General features: G+C 36.1%; 1 non-coding gene across 1 annotated transcript; it reads right to left on the reverse strand.

Annotated features, from left to right (window-relative positions):
• Nucleotides 1-5,808: 5,808 nt before the first annotated feature.
• On the reverse strand, nt 5,809-5,972 carry LOC141415737 (U1 spliceosomal RNA). The gene has a single exon (XR_012440681.1). It is a non-coding gene; the product is annotated as a U1 spliceosomal RNA (small nuclear RNA).
• Between the last annotated feature and the right edge of the window lie 14,321 nt (nt 5,973-20,293).

A 20,293-nucleotide genomic window follows, 5' to 3' on the forward strand; every position in this document is an offset into this window, starting at 1 on the left:
ATATCTATTCCTAATTCCTTCAGCCTTTGAAGGATTCTGCAGATGTGATTAAAAGGACTTGGACATGGAAGGAAGGGTGGATTATCCAAGTGGGTCCAACGAATTATAAGGGTTCTTAAAATTAGAGAAGAGAGGAGACAAGAGAAACAGAGTCAGAGAAATGCAAATCTGGTTTTGCATTCTTGTTGTGAGCCAAGAATGTGAGAGGCCTCAGAAGTTGGAAAAGGCAAGGAAACACATTGTCCCTAGAACCTAGGTAATGCAATTCTGCTGAAACCTTGGTTTAGCCCAGAGAGACCTGTGTTGGACTCCTAACCTACTGAAGTATAAGAAATATGTTTGCGTTATTTTAAGTCACTAAATTTGTGGTAACTTAACAGCAGTAGAAAACCAATTACACATGGCTTTTGTCATTCAAGAAATTTTATCATTATTTTATTATTGCTTTTCTTCTGTAAGATATGTGGCCTTTTAAAACTCAAATAATTGCATGCATATTGAATCATATAGATATCTTGCGCCAGTCTTATTTCTCTTGTTATGCCCTATCATTTTTTTTTATCTGAGTTCCAGTCTTCTAGTGTACTAATTTAGTTTTACTTAAACTGAAAATGCTATCCTTGGCAATAGAATTTTTTAAATTCAGTTACTATTTTTTTTAATTTCCACCACTGTATCATTATATTAAGATTGCAGAATGTTTGTAGAGATTTTAAATGAGACTTAAAATTCTCATTGACAACAGGCAATCTTAATATAATGATACAGTGGTGGAAATTAAAAAAAATATTTCTGCTGGGTATTGAGGGGGTGGGGGGAGAGAGAGGGGGCGGAGTGGGTGGTAAGGGAGGTGGTGGGGGCAGGGGGGAGAAATGAACCAAGCCTTGTATGCACATATGAATAATAAAAGAAAAGAAATAATAAAATAAAATAAAATTTCTACAAACTCTAAAAATTGTCTCCAATTTCCTGTAATAATTGTGATTGACTAGAGAACATATATTCTGAATGCTTAAATGGTCCCTCTCTTTTGGACTATTCAGTCTTTTAATATGCTTGCTTTTTTTTCTTCTTATAGAAATAATTAAAGCTTACAGTATTTAAGATAAATTAAAAATTGAGACCAAAATACTTAAAATATGTTGTGATTTTTCCTGGCCTGAGGAATCTTGTGATTTTTCCTATCGGGCTAGGATAGTGTTATAAACATCAGGAGATATCAGTAAGGTATGGGGTTTGAAGCTTCTACTCTGCCATCTATTCCTACCCTCTCACCTGTGTGTAAAACCACACACAGGTAGCACATACTTAGCAGAGTGGAGTCAACTGGCCATGGTAGGCCTTTTCCATGAAAATAAGGCAGGGGCTAACTTGAATATTGCTCAGTTTTCTAGCCCTCAGTACCCACATTCAGCACAGTGTCTTTCATTTTAGTTGTTTGCAAACTAAAAGTGGCATTGGGTGTTATATTAGTCAGATTTTAATTGCTCTGACAAAAATCTGTGATAAACAGATTAAAGAAAGAAAGATTGTCTCAAGTTTTCAGAGGTTATAGTCCATGGTCATCTGACTCCATTGTTTCTAGGCTGTGGTGAGACAGAACATCATGTCAGCAGAGCCTGGTAGAGCGGTGCTGCACAACTCATGGCAGTCAGGAAGCAGAGACAAAGAGAAGGTGATGGGGGCATACAGATACACTTTAAGTCATGTCCTGGTGACCAATTTCCATCAGCTATGCCCACCTCCTCATGTTTCTACTACTTTCCAAAATAGCACCACCAGTCGGGGACCAAGCCTTCAAAACATGAGGCCATGCAAGACATTTGATATTAAAATCACAGCAAGTGTAATTGCTATTTTGATCTGCAGACAAGGAGAAGAGGGCAATCCAGGTGTGTGGAATGGAATTCTTTGTAGGTGACATGTAAATCGGTATGGAGTCTACATTTGATTGATGTGGAGGCTGCATGTCCTCATTTGGTACTTCAATGTGCCATTAAAAATCTATGGATTTTCTTTCAGATTTCAGAAGTATTAATTGTACTAATCATTGTTGGTTAAAGAAGAAAAAATACTAGATGTGAAAGGGAAATTTTAAGACTTATTTGCTTCTCATATTCACATGATATTAAAGAAATAATATGAAATGTGGTAATGGAATTTTAAGAAATACCCGTTTCTCATAACCAAGTTGTATGATCAGATTTAGAATAATCACATTTAAAGAACACTATCACCGATCTCTTTTCAAATATTATTTTATTCTTTGTTTTAATTCTTTATTCTATTGAATACATCTTGTAATTAAGTAATATACACTGCATAGTACCTATAGAGCAGATAGTTGAAACTTAGAAGATTAAATATTGTCCTACATGTCAAAGTATAAATAAGCAGAATCTGATTTAGGATTCAAACACAGGTCGACCAACTTCAAATTCAGTTCTGAAATTAAACTGTAAATATGCCCAGTGGTAAACAATTGCGGGATAACAAGTGCTGTCTGTGTTTCAAGGAAACTGCATAGGTCGAAATGGAGACATCAGGGGTGTAAATGACACGAGTAGGCTCTGGCTGTTCCAGAACTCCATCAGAGTGCAATGTGAGGCTATCCATATCACGTAAGTAAGTAATGTGATTGATCAAGAATCCTTTGCATTTTTAAATGTAAATTATAGTTCTGTGATTTTCACAATGTAATTGCTTCAGTGTGTAGTTCTTTTTCATGCTACGTTTCATATTTCCTTGATGTGGTCAGTTCTCATGAGCTCAAATCAGTAGAAGTCAAACAGGATTATATTTCTTTCATCTAAATAATTTATCCTAAAAAAATGGATGTGAAGAGGGTGGCTTAGAAATTCAAAGCATTGGATACACAGAATCTGCTCCTGGTTTCCAGGAATATGAAGGAAATTGCACAATAAATCAATTTTTATGGATGCTATTGACTTGCAACATTTGCTGCTTTTAAAAATTAATAGCTGAAATAATGAACATTCAAAAAAACTCTCTCTGCTGTCAGTTTGATTAATTCCTTAATATGAAGAACAGATGACAGTTACAACATTAGAAACTAGATTTTCCTGCAGTCCAATCAGAAAAAATCCAGATACAGACTGTAGCAGTCAAAACACTCTTATAAGTTTTTTTCATTTAATTTGTGCAAAAGATCCCCTTGCATAGACATGTCCTATCCAATAAAATGAAGTTTAATTATTTGTATAAATATTATTGTAAATGCATAACAGGGCCTCCAAAGACCAAGTGTGATCATTTTATATTAATATTGCATTACAGTAAAACTGGTAATAACGTACTGCTCTGAAGAAATTGTGCATGGGATTTTTAACATGGTGCTCAGCCAGTAGATGAGTTTATTAAAGTTACTGAATTATGTAGGGGAAGAAAATGAAGTTACTTAAATTCTATCCATTGAATCTGCAACAAAACTGAGACAGTGAGTGGTTACAAGAAATTAGATGTCAAACTTTGCGATTTTTTATGCCAATGTGAAATCCATGATGAGCTTCAGCTCTCTAGAAACCCTACATACCCATCCAAGTCAATTTCCAATAAATTCATGCAAGCCCAAGAGAACAAGTGATAACATAGGGCAGAAAGATGCAACGCAGAGAAGCAAACCCAGTCATGACTACAGAAACAGGAAAGCAAAGTGCAGAGCCCTTGTTGAGGATTTTAAAGAGTCTTGTAGGCAGAGAGACTAGGCAAAGAAGTATGCAGTTCTCATTCAGATCTTATCAAAAGGGCACTTTTATTCATCTCCTATTATACAAACTTGAATGGCTGACACTCTGGTTTCTAAACCCCTGAACTTACACTGAACTTGCTGTTTTATAATGGAAAGCATTCTTAGGACATCTGGGTGAATGCGTATTTTATTATAGTTAGGTTAGGATGTCATTTGGTCCATCGGAGTGTGAAGCACAGTGATTGAAAGCTTGGGCTTTGTAGTCAGTCTAGCCTTGGTTTCTTCCTGACTCAACCACTTGCTGTGTGACTGTGCACAAATTAATTAACTTCTCTGATTCCTTCATTTCTTAAAGGGTTAATGTAAAAAAAATAATACATCACCTATTCCCTGCAGAGGATTTGGCTTAAAATTCACTCAACAAATATTAGTTATTATTATAATTGTTTATTGTAATTTGACTTGTATTTATAAAAAAAACAATAGCAAGCAGTCTGTACTAATGTGTGAGGGATTCCTAAACCTGTCAGGTTCAATAATTCACTAGAGGACTCACAATCTCAGAAAATCTTGTTTGTTTTGTTTTGTGTGTTTGTTTTGTTTGATTTTGGTTTTGGTTTTTGAGACAGAGTCTCACTACATAGCCCAGGCTAGCCTCAATCTTGTGCTTCTCCTTGGATTAGCCTCCCTCATTCTGTGATTACAGGCACTCACCACCATGCCCAGCTTGGAAAAGCAATTATATTCATGAATTTGTTTTATTACAGAGAAAATATATGGGTTAAAATCAACAAAAGAAAAAGGCTCATAAGGAAGGTTCTGCAGGAGAAATCAGGCAGTGGCTTCCAGTTGCCTTTCCCAGTGGAATTGCATAGATAGCACTCAAATCTTCCAGCAGCCAAGTGGGATGGAATAGGAAAATTATCACCAAACAGGAAAGCTCCTCTGAGCCTAGGCCACAGTTTTTATTGGAAGTTAGTTATATGACTGACATTGGCTATTCAACCTCTAGCCTCTGCAGACTGAGACAGTATGACCCAGTGACTGGTGAATAAAATCAGACACTGTTGTATTAGACAAGGTCTTCCAGAAAGAACCAATAGTATAAATAGACAGATAAATAAATATATAAGATTTATAAGGGAAGTCAGCTCCTATAATTTGGAGGCTGAAAAATCCCAAAACAAACCATCTTAAGCTGAAGACCCTGGTGTGAAGTAATGAGGCTCAGTACAAGTTCAAAGCTTAGAACCAGGACTGCCAAGGGTGTAATTATCAATCCAAGTCCCAAGTTCTGAAAACCTAGGAGTGCTACAAGTATAAATCCTGCAGCACCAAAACCAGAGAGTATGCAGTTCTCTTTTTCCAAGGATAAGAAGAAAATGTACAGCTCCAGAAAAAAAGAGAGAGAATTCCTTTCTCTCCTTTTTTTGTTATCTCCTTAGGTTCAGTAGGTCAGATAATGATTGCTCTTCTTGAGGTTAGATCTCTCTTACTCAGTCCACCACTCATGTGCCAATCTCTTCTGGAAATACCTCCACAGACTTGCTTCACAGTAATGCTTTATAAATTCTCTGGTTATTCATTAATCTAATCTAGTAGTTGGCTAAAATTAACCACCGTAATCATAAATTACACTGTTAGCATAAACTAGCTGGCATAACCCAAAGCCCAAGGTATCCAAAGACAGTCAGGCAGGAATCAGGTAGGAATTCCAAGGGCTTAGATATATCTCCAGGAGCTACTCAAGGAACCATAATTCTTTTAGAATGTACATGGTTTGAGCACACTGAGCCTGCTGAATTTACCCTTTACCACACGATGAATGAAACAGTTCAACATGCCACTTTGATATCCATGCACACATCCTCTCTCCCCCTGACTCTCTCTTTTGCATTCCACCTCTGAAATGAACAGGTTGTCTCCACCACCTATTCTTGCCTCATCACTACTCCAAAAACAACAGGGACAACCAACCATGGACTAGAACCTCCAAACTGTGAACCAAAAGAAACCTTTCCTTTTTATAAGTTGATGATCTTAGGTATTTTGTTTCTTCAAGAAAGGCTGACTAACTCATTCTGTTTTCTTTTTTTTTCCAGGGGAGAGCGCAAACACAGTCCCCCACTACCACAAATTATGCAGTCGAGTTTCCCACATTTGGGGAAATCGCAGGGGTCAGCACATCCGGAGTGCAATGGATCAGCCTTGCCCTGGGAAAACCACCTTCGTGATCATAGTATCTCCCCTGCCAGGTAAGTATTCATTCTGTTTTCTTGAACACCTCTGAACGCAGCTGTGGTAGGAGACATTACGGGACATCGTATCACTGCTTGGTTAATGTTCCTTCCATGCTGTCATACTTTGTACTTCCATGTTTAAGATTTCAAATACAAGCATCAAATTATAGCAGCTTTGAGGTTAACAATTTTAAGGATATTTTATCCTATGAGAACAGTACATGTTTTGAATGACCTTAATATGCTTGGTTAATAGAAACAGGTAAACATTTGAACAAAACGTAAGTAGTAAGCACTGAGAAATAGCATGGTTTTGTTATTCAAAAGTCACGCCCAACCAAATATATTTATTTTCTTTGCAAGAGTTATTAGGTAGTAATTTGTATAATATGATCTGCCTATATATTTGGATTAAGGACTTTGAATAAAGGCAGGAAAAGATGGGCTGGATATAAAATAGAAATGTGTTAAATACATGGAAAGTAAAACAGACTACACATAAAGGGTGCTGAGAAGTAGATCAATGTCAAGGTAAAAGGCAATCTGAGGTAATAAGAGAAGACATTTATGGAATATTTTCTGTGGTACAGGCACTATTCTAAAGCTCCCTATTTTAAGATATAATTTGTTCCCCATCTCAATTTCTCCTTGACCAATATTTCCAATGTCACTCTCACCTTTTCTCTTCATCCTCTCTATTTCCTCTGCATTCCCACACTTCCACTCCATTTTCAGGCAGGCATAGAGGTAATTCACTCTGAGTCTGCACTGTCCAGGGAGTAGCCATTAGCCACATGCAGCTATTGGGCACTTGACATGTGGCTAGTTCAAATTGCTATGAATACAAAATAGATTTTGAAAACCACATAAAGATATAAAATAGCTTATTAGTAATTTCTCATGTTGACTAACTACATGTTGACATAATATTTGAGCTATTCTAGACAAATAAAATACAGCATTAAGATAATTTTATCTAATTAATGTGGATGCCAAAAATTTTAAATGACAGATGCAGCTCATCCTTGAGGCTTGCATTATAACTCTGTATAACTGTTTATGGGCTTGCCTTTGTACCATAAGCAAGAAATTTTGGTAAACAAAAGGCAATCTATCCTAGAAAGTTCTTGTTCCACACCCTTAGGACCAGAGTAGACACAGGAAGAGGTGATTTGAGATCGTGTATTCTCTAATTGGTGGTGAAAGCTATTTCATCAGTTTATGGAACTTGTTGGAGACACTTGTATAACAGTGGAGGGCAACCTCTGCCCACCTTCAACGTCCTTCCAAGCATGCTCCTTAAAGTTCATATTTCCTATACCTGGATGAAATCTCAAGTGACTCTCAAAGTTTTTTGGTTCCTTTCAGAAAAAAATAACTTCATTTCAAAATTATAGTTTAATCTCATGTATTTAAATTCTCCTTCCCCAGTTGGGGCCTACCCCAAGCTGTGCATCCTACAAGGTACAAGCTCAGTGGGCATCCTCTTTCTCTTCAGCTCCCTCCAAAGCCATTGCTGCTTCTGTCCTTACAAAGTAGCAGGCTATGACAGGAGAGGTGTCCAGGGAAGAAAGTTCCAACCACGATCTGACTGCTGCAGCTGACACATGGTTTCAGGGTCATATAGGCAGCAGATGAATAGCTGTTCTTTCACTCCAAGCCTTTGATGGCTACTTCTAAGATCTCCTGGTAGAGACCTAACCATGGTTTCTGTGAAGCAGGAAATAAGGCCTATATCTGGCTGAGGTCACAGGATCCCATGGGTATACAGTTGTTTGTCCATAGCTGGGTCCCTTCACTCCTTTATCTTGTTTTTGTGTGAATCCCCATTGAGATAACTGTGGGATGGCTTTGATGAATCTGTTTCATGAGAGTTTGAGTCTCTCTCTCTCTCTCTCTCTTTCTTCACATCCCTTTCTCTCCCTTTTTATCTCCCCTCTGTCACCATCAGGTCCACCCAGGTTTTAGAGTCACCAGTCTCTCTATGTTCTCAAATTCTAGGAGACATAATAGGCACTTCCAAATGATCCACTTCAAATACTCCTTCTTTTGGGTGAGAGTGTGTTACATTCTCCTAACCTCCATGAATGGCTGCAAGGTGGAATGCTGTTGCATTCCAACAACACTTTGTAAGAGAATTTAGAGTTTGTATGTTAGTCAAGGTAAGATACAAAATGTTAATAAATAAAACACCAAACTTCAAAATCTTAAAAGAAGAAATTTATCCATCTTTCCCTTAACAGTCCTGGGTGAGGAGTTATATAAATGGTTGGCTTTTGTCCAGGCAACAGTTTGGGGACTCTTTCCACCTTCAATTACACAAGCTTTTCATCAGCACCTGTATCTGGACAAAGGAAAAGAGAACATAGAGAAATAATCCAGTCTCCTGAAAACCCTGCACTAGAAAAGGCTCAAATCTCTTCTCCTATCTTCCCTTGACCGTATCTATCTGAACAAGAGCCTGAGAAATATGTTCCAGTCATATACCTACGTACAGCTCTCTCTCTATGAAAGGAAGGAACAGATGTTTTTGTATAGTTGGTGGCAGATTTTCATCACAATGCCAAATACCTGAGAAAAACAACTTGAAGAAGGAAAAATTGATTGTAGTTCATGGTGTCAGAGGTTTCTGTCCATCGTTATTTAACTCTGTTACCTCTGGGTCCATGTGTGATTAGACAGAACTTCATGGTGGGGAGCATGTGGTAGAGTAAAATGGCACACTTCATGGAAGACAGGAGGCAGAGAGAAACCAAGGAAGGGAACTGAGACAATATATCACCCCACTAACATGCCCCCAGTGACCTACTTCCTCCACCTAGATCCCACTTCTGGATGTCTCTATCACCTCCTAATAATGGCATCATACTATGAATCCTTCTATGGATTGACCCTCTGGTTAGATCAAAGCTTTTAAGATCCAATCATCTCTCAACAATTGGATCTACCAGTTGGGGATCAAGTCTTCAACTCACGAGCTTCTTGGGATACAGTTCATATTCAGACATTAACAGTGGTCTCTGTCACAACCTCCAATATCTTTAATCTTCCCATGAGACTTTGCCTCCTTTTTATATAGTATGGAAGCAAAATGGAGATAGGCTAAGGATAGAAGAAGTAGAAATAGTAATTTAAAGACTGCCCTGATGAAGGGATGTGTTTCTCATCTTAGAATGTAGGGATCCATGTGCCTATGTTTTTAAGCCTCAATAGAAAAAATATAGCCTTATTGTATAACTAAATCATACAGTTTATATATGTCATCTTATTTATTCTTACAATAATTCTTTGACACAGGTATTAGATTCAGAGATGTTATTTAACTAATTTAACTTAATTAAAATAGCCAATAAAAAGAGGAACTGAAATTCAACTTTGATTTTTCTGACTCTAGCTTATGATTTAAGAAATAGAGAAACAACTGCCCTTTCATAAAAACTAAATAAAATTTTGTTAAGAAAAATTATTTCTTATTCTATCCATGGACTATGTCTTAAATATATTATTGAAAGAGAAATATGCGTAAAGGAAAGCATTATTCTGAAAATAGCAATTTGACAATCAAAATAAAGCCAAGTAAACATGCATGAAAGTAGTTGACTGTGTAATTTTTATTATAATTAAACATTTATAAAGTTGTAGGGAAAAAGAGGCCACTATCCTTTAAGGATTCTAATTTCAATGGAATATTATTCAGATTTCAGTTACAAATAGTTGAAAGAACCAAAGGAGCAGATACTGAACTGAGCTGCAGGCAGTGGCTCCCAATACACACATAAATGATCTACGGAACTTCTCTCTGTGTCATGGTCTAGACACAGGGGCACCAATAGGGTTGACCACAAAAGCTGCTATGACAGCACCCCAGACTATGTGCTCTCAGCCAGCAAGATGGATGCCTAGGCTCCTGCTCTCTGACACCCATGGATTTAGAGTATGGGTACCTGGATCTGCTATGGCTGCTACCAAAAATCTCTACAAAGGCACTTGTCTGCAGAAACAGGAGAAACATGGCTGCCACTTCATGACAACAACATTTTTCTTTCACCTTTTATCCAGTCCAGTTTAAAGTGAACGTGTGATTATATTCAGAAGCTAAGCTATATGAGTATTGTTTGAGCCTTTGGGCTGCACAAAACTTTGCAATAAGGAGTGAGAATAAAGCTGGGTGAATCAAACCACCATGTCCACCACTGGCTGGAAAGCAGGGTAAAAAATCAGGTTGTAAGAATGAAAACTGTTTTGAATACTTTTTTTTAATGTGGAAAAAGAAGGTTAAATGGTTGCTAGAAATTTTATAAGTAAGCACTAGAATTCTGATTGTGAGGTTTAAATGTGCAATCTTTCTTCAAATAAAATATAACTCTGATTTGTAAAAGTCTTGACATGACAAATAAGGAGGTAGACAATGACTTCAATTACAGCTGTTTTCACAAAAACCTTCGAATGGGTCACACTCTGACTCATTATTTTTTCCATTTCAAACACAATAATTAATTGTATTCATTTGGGTATTCTTTTGTCCTATGAAGAATATTCAGAAAGTCTATTTCCCTTCATTTAACTATGTGTTAGGCACTGAGATATCTCTTTTAATCCTAACAATAATTTTGAAAGGTACAAAATACTATCCCTACTTTATAGTAAGAAATTGAAGCTCAGAAAGGTTAAGTAATTTGTCTAGGATCATACCCCTAGGAAAAAATGTCTGAACCTGGTTCACTTTACTCCTCTTCTTCATTATACACACTTTATATTATGAGATTGTCATGCACTAGGTGCCTATTTAATAATTTTTCATATATTTTGTTTCACCTGTGTACTTTGCCAGCTTTCCACAGAGGTAAAGTTGCATGTCATTGTGATGGTGTGAAATCTCAGCTTGTTCTGCAGCTACTGAGGAAGAAAAGCAGGGTTCTGTCCATCCTGTTAAGGAGACAAAGATGGTGGGAATAGGGAGAGACCGAGAGAGGATCTCTCTAATGGTAGCACAGCAAATCTCAGAGAAATTTTGGGTTCTGTTCCAGACCACTACAATAAAGCAAATATTGCAATAAAGTAAGTCACACAATATGTTTTGGTTTCCCAGTGCATATAAAAGTAATATTCATAGTATACCATAGACTATTAAATTGCCATAGCCTTATATTTTATAAAAATAGTGTACACACCTTAATACTTAATACTAAAAATGATAATTATCATCAGAGGTATTGAAAAAATGGTACTGATAGCCTTTCTTGGATTTTTAAGAAAACACATAAGCAGTGAAATGCAATAATGCAAGGAACAATTAAACAATGTATAAATACCTAATCAAATGGTCCACTGGTACCTAGGAAAACCAAGGCTGCATGTACAAGAGATAGAAGAAACGTGAGTCAAGGATGGGAGAAGAGAGTAAAACTCTCATGGAGTCTGTATAATTGACAACATCAGTAATTCTGCCATGGTGGTGGCTAGGAAAGGAGGAAGTAAAATGGAATGTGGGAACATAGAACAGGACTGCCATTCATATCTTAAGTAGATGTATGCTATGGCTTGAACATGTCCCCCAGAATTAGTAGGTAGAAAATTAGTTACCAATCTGGAAATATTGAGAGGTGGTAGGACCTTCAAGAAGTTATTAGGTAGTTAAGAGGATTAATTCTTTTGTTGCAGGAATGGATTGTTTTGAATCATTAGAGACTAATAAATAGTCAAAATGGATAATCACTTCTCAAGTTCCACAAATAATTGCAGCTTAAGCAAAATCTGTATTTAGGTGAAGTCCTAGAAAAACAATGTATATTAGGATAGTGAATAACTATTTACTGAATCAGCTGACTTAAATCTGCTTAGACAGAAATCAGAGTAAGAGTGATAAATGTCATCAATTGTGCAAGCACCTTGAAGTATTTTGTAATTATAATCTAGATATATAGATACATAATTTTCATAAAATTATGGGTTTCATCTTTTCATGCTATATTTTTCATGCTATATTTTTGGCATTGTGACAACCAAAGAAGGGAAACTGTTTACCTGATGTTGTCAATACTTGACAACTTTCTGTGATTTTTTTTCTGGCATCTTATTTATTCAGCAGGAAGTTACCATCTTCTTTATGTAAGCCACTGTGAAATCAATCAAAAGAAATCAGCTAGAAATGGAGATCCAGTTACTGACTTTATGTTGAAGAAAAGATTTCCACGAACTCTTGATTTTTACAATGCTCTTGAATACGTATGTAATAAGAAATCAGATGTGTATACTGCTGTAATAGTATAACTTTTCTATCCACAGGGACGAATACCTCTTCACCTTCAACAACACAAAATGTTCTCCCAGTTAGAGTGCTTTGATCATCTTGGCTCAAAGATGATCAAAGCTCAGTATCATTGATGCAAGCACAATTACATTTTAGTCTAAGCCAGTCTACCTGCATATAAAGCTCAAGAGGTCTACTTGTTTGTTACCTTCACTTGATATGTTGTACTTTGAGACAGGGTTTTGCTATGTTGATCAAGTTGGTGTCAAATTCCTAGGCTTAAGTGCTCAAGAAACCCCCTGCCTTATCCCCCAGAGCACATGGGACTACAGCCCACCTTACCCCACTCACCTTAACTCTTGATTGAATGCACTATGAACTTTTTAAATTGAGGTACTATCTGTTTTACCATGAGACATGACTCATTTAAAAACTATTTCATGATATGATATTTCAAATATTTTTCAGAAAAATTTAGACTTGTTTAAAATTTAAACTATTTACAATCATTAGAGTAAAAGTTCAACCCACATTTTAAAAGTAAAAATTAGTTTAACATTTTTGCAAATCATACTGTAAATACTTCTGACTCAGAGCCTAGGTTAACAATATTCCAAAATTATGGAGACTAAACAGTTAACCTTATACAGAGTATTGTTGGCTTCTACTCTTATTTAGCATATTGGTAATAAGTGAGAATGTGGAAACTATATTTCTATCAGTAATGAGGTAGTAACAGGAAGTAATAAAAGAAAGAAGAGTTATACTGTCTCCTGCAAATAAAATATAAACAGTTGTGAAGACAGAAACATTCAAACAGGAAAGATCTAAGTCTACTTTCTTGAGTTACTATGAGAAGCACTCTATATTCAGGCAACCATAGTAGGCACCATGAAGAAAATCAAGCAATTTTATTAAAAGTGATTAATTGAACAATAAAACATGTATCATAAAAAATATATAAACACAATAGATATGTTCAGCTAAGTAATAAAAAACAGAAGATATATTATTTTAATAGATGATCCTAATTCCATGCACTATGCCAGTATTTGAATGAGAAAAGCTGTCAATGAAACAACCATAACATAAGAAATATGTGTTAGAATTAACTTTATAATAATCACTGGTAAATTACTTAAAGGAAAAATTATAAATAACAAAAATAGCTTTCATGGCTGGTAGAATTTGATCTGTATTTCATGTCATCTAATTGGACGTATTATTTATGAAAGATTCCAGATGGACCAAAGTGAAGACTGAAGAAATTTACAGGTAGCACATTTTCACATCTGCAAGTCAAGTTACATCTCTACTCATTCATGCAATATGTGCTATACTAATATCTGTTTTTTCATCATGAGATTGACTATTCTTTTCCTAGCAGATGGTCTGAAGATAAACAGAAGAAATGTTCTATAAATAATGTTAAGAGGTTAAATCTAGAGTAATTGTTATATATAAACTTATAGCAGCAGTCAAGTTAATAAAGACTAATAGTTTTATTTGTTGATTTTTTATTCACTTTTAATGTAAGGTCTTGGTTTTTACAGAAAACTATTTCAAAATGTTTTAGCATTCCTTTGATTAAATGTGATTTTTTTCATCCCACTAATATTTCTGGAATGCTGAGTTTAGAATGAAAATGGTAGTAATTAATGGACCTGATTTGAAAGGTCAATGAAGAATGCTGGACTTGGAGTCCATATCCCATATTCACAATCTGACATCATTTGTATTAATTTAAGTAAGTTCTAAATATGTCAGAATTATTCCTCTTGTCTACAGAATGGGAGTGATGATAGCTGCTTCATAGCATTGCTGTGAAATAACTAGTCCAGGGACCCAACCAACCCTGGCAGCATCATGGAATGCAGTTGCATTTGGAGATAAGCCAGCATGAATCACTGCATTAGCCACTGTCAGAAAATGTAGTCAGGGATTTGGATTTTCTGTCCTAAAGAGTTATATGTTAATATTCATGTAGGCAACTTGAAAAGCATGTCTCCTATTCTTTCCCTACTTCTCTACTGAATCTGTGATAAAATATTAACTTTTATATTCTATGATGACTATAGTAAATCAAAATTAAAATGTAGCTGAATGTATTGAGTATTACTGTTTTCGAGAACATTTCACGTTTCCATGAAGTTCTCATCTGGCACAGCAGTCCAGTTCAGATAGGCATGTGTAAGCATAACTCAACTAACTAGGGAGAGATGGAACATGAAAAGTCTAGTTCAGTAAATATTATAGTTGTTTATTAAAGGTTTTATTCAGAAGTGAATACTTTTTTTATCAACATGAACTCTGATCAGTAGGAGTCACAGGTTGATTTGTGAACATTTGAATTCATAGTTAAATGCTGATGTTATGGCAGTTGGTATAAAATTACTGTTATATAAGAACCTATGAAAATCTAAAGGACATAGATTATATCTTATGGCTGTGTGTGTGTATGAGTGTGTGTGTGTGCGTGTGTGTGTGTGTGTGTGTGTGCATATGTGGTCTATGCCTATTTTCCTCCATTTCCATTTCAGGAAAGAATCAAGGAGGAAGATATAGGACAATTAAAAAAAATTAACAGGCAACAGTAGGGTCTGCCTGTTAACATCTCAAAAAAAAAAAAAATCCTCTACTCCAAACTTAAATTCTCTTGCCTGGGCCATCATAAATTCTCTGTACAAGAAATAAATACAGAATTTTTAAACCAGTTGAAATCACCATAAGAAAGGGACTAAGGTAGAAAGAAGAAAAATAGAAATGAAACAAATCGGGCTATAATACATATATACATGGAAATGTCACAAGGAAATTCCCTGTGTAGCTATCTTTGACAAGCAAAAATGTCATTTTTTTCTTTTGCAAAATCAGAGCACAGGAGGTCAGAACAGGTCTTACCTGGGGCTGTTGGTACCCCAGATCGAGTAAGGAGGTGGGGAAAAGGCATGGGAGGGTGAATATAGTGCAAATACTGTGCACACATGTATGTAAATGAAAAAATGAGACCTGTTGAAGCTATTTCAGGAATGGGGGAGGGGAGGTAAAGGAGAATGATGAAGAGGGTGAATTCAAATATGATATGTTCATATATTGCAAAAACTTTTGTAAATGCCACATTGTACCCCTACCCAGCACAATATTAAAAAAAATATGGAAAAGAACAGGAAAAAAAAAAGAAGAAGCCCTCAATTGATGTCTTTACTTCTAGTAAAATGTGTCAATCCCCCATGCACCACCACCTTCTGCCACACACACAGCTTGATTTAAGGAAAACTTCTGAACTGACACACAATGCAAACTTTCAACCATCATTTGGGCTGTGTGCCCTGCCAAGGCAGAGGTGAAATTGTTTTCAGTTTTTCTTTGTCTTATTATTCTAACACTGACTTGATATACATGTAAATTGAAGTCATCCCTGAATAAGCCATCTGCCCACGTGAGACTTGCTATTTCTTCCACCTGAAATCTCTTTAATTTCTTCTTTGAATGGCAGACTCTCAGATATCATTTAAGGGCAATTTCCAAACCTCCCTTTCCATAAAACTTTCTTCACGTTCTCACACTGCCAGGACAAAAGTCATACTATTCCCTTCTTTGGGCACCATTGTACTATCTACTTAAACTCAATCCTATTTTAATTTATGTATGTAATAGTATTTAAAATTATTTCATCAACTTTCATGAGCCAGTCACTTAAAGTGTGTTTGAAGGGCACTTTATACAACAGAATTCAAAAATCAGAGTGAGAGCAAATTCACCTTAAACTAACTCCCTCTCTTTTATTTGAATGGATGGTTCAGGGCCTGAAGGATAGCATTTAATGAAATCTAAATTCCTTCTATTTTGACTGGAATTGTGTTAAATAATTGTAGCTGGAATCTTTCACCATTACAAGATAGAAATCTAATTTATTGCTGTTAAACACTGGTACAAACACATAACTCTAGGAAATTTTCTTCATGCCAAATACAAAAGCCCTCCAAGTTTAAATGGGTATGAAATCTATGATATCCCCAAATACAGCCGAAACACATACAAAGGTATGGTCACTTGACAAGACCTCCAACTTATATTTATTGCCTCACTTCCACCTCCCCATTCGAGCATTTGCTTTTATGACATTAAAGTGACAGAAGACTGACATAAGAGTAGATTTGGGAAATGGGTCAATGAGGAGAAAACACTTTAACCCATAAAATTCTTTGCCAATATTATTCCTTTGAAGTTTTCCTAAAGACATTATATTGCCTAATGCAAGTTACTGGCAAACACCCTAAAGATCCTAAAATATCCTAAGTGTCTCCAAGCCAAAGACAATGGCAGATGGGACAGAATACTAAAGGGCCCTCACCTTCGCAATCATTTCATGAAGTATGTATTATATTAGCTGTATTGCAAAAATAGAAAAACCTGAGATGACTAGAAATTAGTGAGGATTATCCAATTCATTAGTTAGTAAAGTAACCAAAACTTTAACACATCTGTTTAAAAGCCTGTCTTCTTTTCTGCTCTTTAATGATTCATTTGGTGTTGTATATTGTGTTCTGCCATCTGTCTTACACTGAGTTAGACTCCAGTTTTGTAATAGTCAACTCCCTATGCAGCTCTTAACCTTTTCGGGACGTTTATAATCTAATATGAGATATAGATTTTAAAAATAGGGGAAAAAATCCAAAACACTCTAAGTTATGCTAATAAGGAAAAAAAATAAAATTAACTGCTAACATAGAGAATAAGTACAAATCTTAGTTTACATAGCTTGCGTACAGAGGGCCTCTTATAAACAGTGTTTTTGCTAAAACTCAAAAGATAAAAGAAGAGCCAGGTATGTGAAGAGCAGAGAGTGAACATCCCAGAGAGAGGAAGTAGTACAGGTAAAAACTGAGCAGGAAAAGAACTTGATGGGTTGTAGAACCAAAGGGGCCAATGTGGTTGGAACAATGGTTAGTGCAATTAAGAACAAGGCTAAAAAGAAGCCTGGAGAAGAATGAAGGAGTAAGGTCATCAGTGGCCTTTTAGGCTACAAATATCATATACCTCTAAAGCTCCAGCTTATATCATCCAGGCCAATTTGTACGCTCAAAAATCATCTAATGATCTGTTTAAAAAGTAGTTTTTAGTTTCCTACTCTGGGTGCAGGGCTGTAATTCTGTATTTCTAACAAACTCACAAGTGATGCAAATGCTGCTGGACTCTGGACCCTAGTGAGTAGCAGCACTCTGGGATCCATTGCTTTCCTCTGGTTATTGCTATAGCAACCAGTGGCATACAGCTGTAGCACATATTTGGTTTTGCCCTGAGACAGAGACTCTCAGGTGCTGCTGTCTAGGGCACATGTGGAATCACACAGCCATTCTCATGCATTACAAGCCTGGAAGTCTGAGGATATCAGCAACCTCAGGACAACACTTACCCATTGGGAACAGAGTCAATGCTTTGAATTTTCTCCACTGCTCACCATCAAGGTTGCTCTTGGGAAGGGGAAGGGCTCAGTTGCCCACTGTGGTGACCAGTTAAGTGTCATACCCTCCTTTGCCTGTCCCTCCTTCTGTGTTACACTCTTCTGTGTCCTTGATGTTCACTCCCCAAAAGTAAACTTTCATGCAAGGCTTTGTCTTAATTGCTGCTTCTTGGGAAAAAGCTAGAACACCATGGCCCTAGAACTCTGGTGATAACAGCTCCCCTAGAGGCTTTATTAACTTGTTATGACCTTTAAGTGAAGGATATAGGCTTATTTTATCTTTGTATGCCTGGAGTAACTTAATGAAAGTTGCACAATTCAAAGCAGTTTATTCTAAACTCACTTGAACTAACAAAAGTATTTTTACAAACTATTCAAGAGATTATAAAATAGCAACCCAAGAGAAGTAGCACAGTCTAATGGTGAGAGTAAGGACTCTATATTCAGATCGCCTGCGTTTGAAACCTGCTGTGCCTTCTAGCCATGTGACCTCTGATATAGTGTGCACCTTTCCTGTGCCAGTTTCTTCATTTGTCAAACGTCGATGATGATAATAGCATCTGCTTCAACACAGGGTTATGAAGATTCATGAGTTAATATTTTCAAAACACTAGAATAGTGCCTGACCCATAATAAACACCCTGCATGTGTTTGTTAAATTTTAATAAAGACTAGTTCCCAATGCTAGTTTTTAGACCAGTAGCATTGTATAAAAAAAAAATCAATTAAGTCGCTTACTAAAAGCAGATTTCCCACTGTGCTCACTAAAATAGAATTTTGTGGGCATGGACTAGTGATTCTATATTTTTAACAAGTCTGTATGTAATAAAAAATATATGCTAGTCAATTCACTTTCTACAAAATTAGAGGTTTTTTTCAAGTAACTATGACATTAAGAATATGTTATTCACATTACAAATGAATATAAAATGTGAATTAAATTTTTCAAGAATTGCTCTATCACTTTTTGCCTTATTTACTGATTTATTCATGCACCAATTTAACGCAACTTTATTGAGTGTTTACTCTCTGCTGTTATCAACTGTATGTCACATTGTTATTCTTGTTCTCAAAGAACTTGCAGTTTTTTGGATTCTTTCTGAATTCCTGCTAACTGTGGTGTTTCCGGTTCACAGCACAATCTCTGGTTCAGGTAAGTTGATCACTTTGCCTACAGCTGACACAGCCTAGAAAGTGTAGAGGTTAAAATCTTGATCTGCTCACTCCAGATCCTTGCCAATTCAATTATTTGATGCTGCATACCAGATTATATATTTAAAAGAGCATTAAGCACAAGTTTTCTGTACTTAAAGTCCTAATGTTAAATGTTAGTTTTTATAAATTCTACTTTACATGGTAATGAGTGTTGTTAGTTTCAGAAAATGCCTCCTTGATGTGAAAGAGAACATAAAATACAAACTTAGTTTGGATATGCAAACACAGTTTCATTTTTTAATGGGCAATAATGGCCTCTGATCAAACTACAGCTTGTTAGGTAAATAAATGATTTCCTTGTTAGCCGGAAGTTTAAACATGGACTAATTCATTAATTTGTAAATTGTCTTCTTGGTTTCAACAAGCCCATAATGTCTTTGGCTGTATCCATGTTAAATGTGGACATGAGGGAGGGTAAGGACCTGGGTTTAAGACTGGTTTATCCTATCCCCTCTCTACACTCGATTAGCTCTAGAAGTAGTGGATAAGGCAGCTACCTAGTTCAGGACCAAGAGAAGGAAACCCTGCCTGATATAGGACTACCTTAGGAGTTCTAACCACCACCCTACGAGAAGATTTTTGTGGAAGGTAAATGTCTGGGAATCTGGTCCTTTTATTTCTAAAGTTTTCCTTAATTTTCATAGTTACAATTCACATTCTTAGAGGCACCATTATTGTCTTTCACAAGCTCATGTGCATCTGTCAGCGCTTCAATGCACCACTCTTCAAATTGCATTGCTGAAAGTTCATACATCAGAGCACTGATTTCAGATTATGCATAAAAATCAACATTGACACTATAGGGTATCCAAAGATTAATAGGTGAGACTAGCATGAGAACAAAATTCAACTTAAAACTTTACTAATTATTTCCGAGTGAAAAACTGACACTAAATAAAATAAATATGCTTGAGTTATTACCATTTTTAAACATTTTTTGCATGTGAGTTTCCAACTTGAAACTATAAAAGCATCTTAGTTATTTTACAAGAACACAGTGATGTCAGTGAACAAAATTTCTGATAAGAATATCAGTTTTTCATACTGGCCAGGCATCTTCATGTCCTCTTATCAAGTGCAGGAATGATTTCATTTTAGAATTTTCAACATCTTGTGGGCAGTGACAGGAAGAGGAGAAGCCATTTATCTCCTTAAAAATAAAAAAAAAGGAAAGTCTTAGAACCTGAGTGAGAGCAAGCTCACTAAAATTTAATGACTGAACACGCAAGTAGACTGAGCCCAATCTTTTCATTAAATTGCCTAACTTTAATTACTCTAATTGGGTTCCAAGTCCCTAAATATATTTGTATAGTGCCTGCCAGTTTCACGGAATACTCTTTCATAAAGTTAGCTAAGGTATTTCTAAACCATGCCCCAATCTGTGCACATTATCATATCACACCATCCACATGGTC

This window comes from Castor canadensis, chromosome 1 (genome assembly GCF_047511655.1).
Source record: "Castor canadensis chromosome 1, mCasCan1.hap1v2, whole genome shotgun sequence".
In the NCBI taxonomy this organism is placed as follows: domain Eukaryota; kingdom Metazoa; phylum Chordata; class Mammalia; order Rodentia; family Castoridae; genus Castor; species Castor canadensis.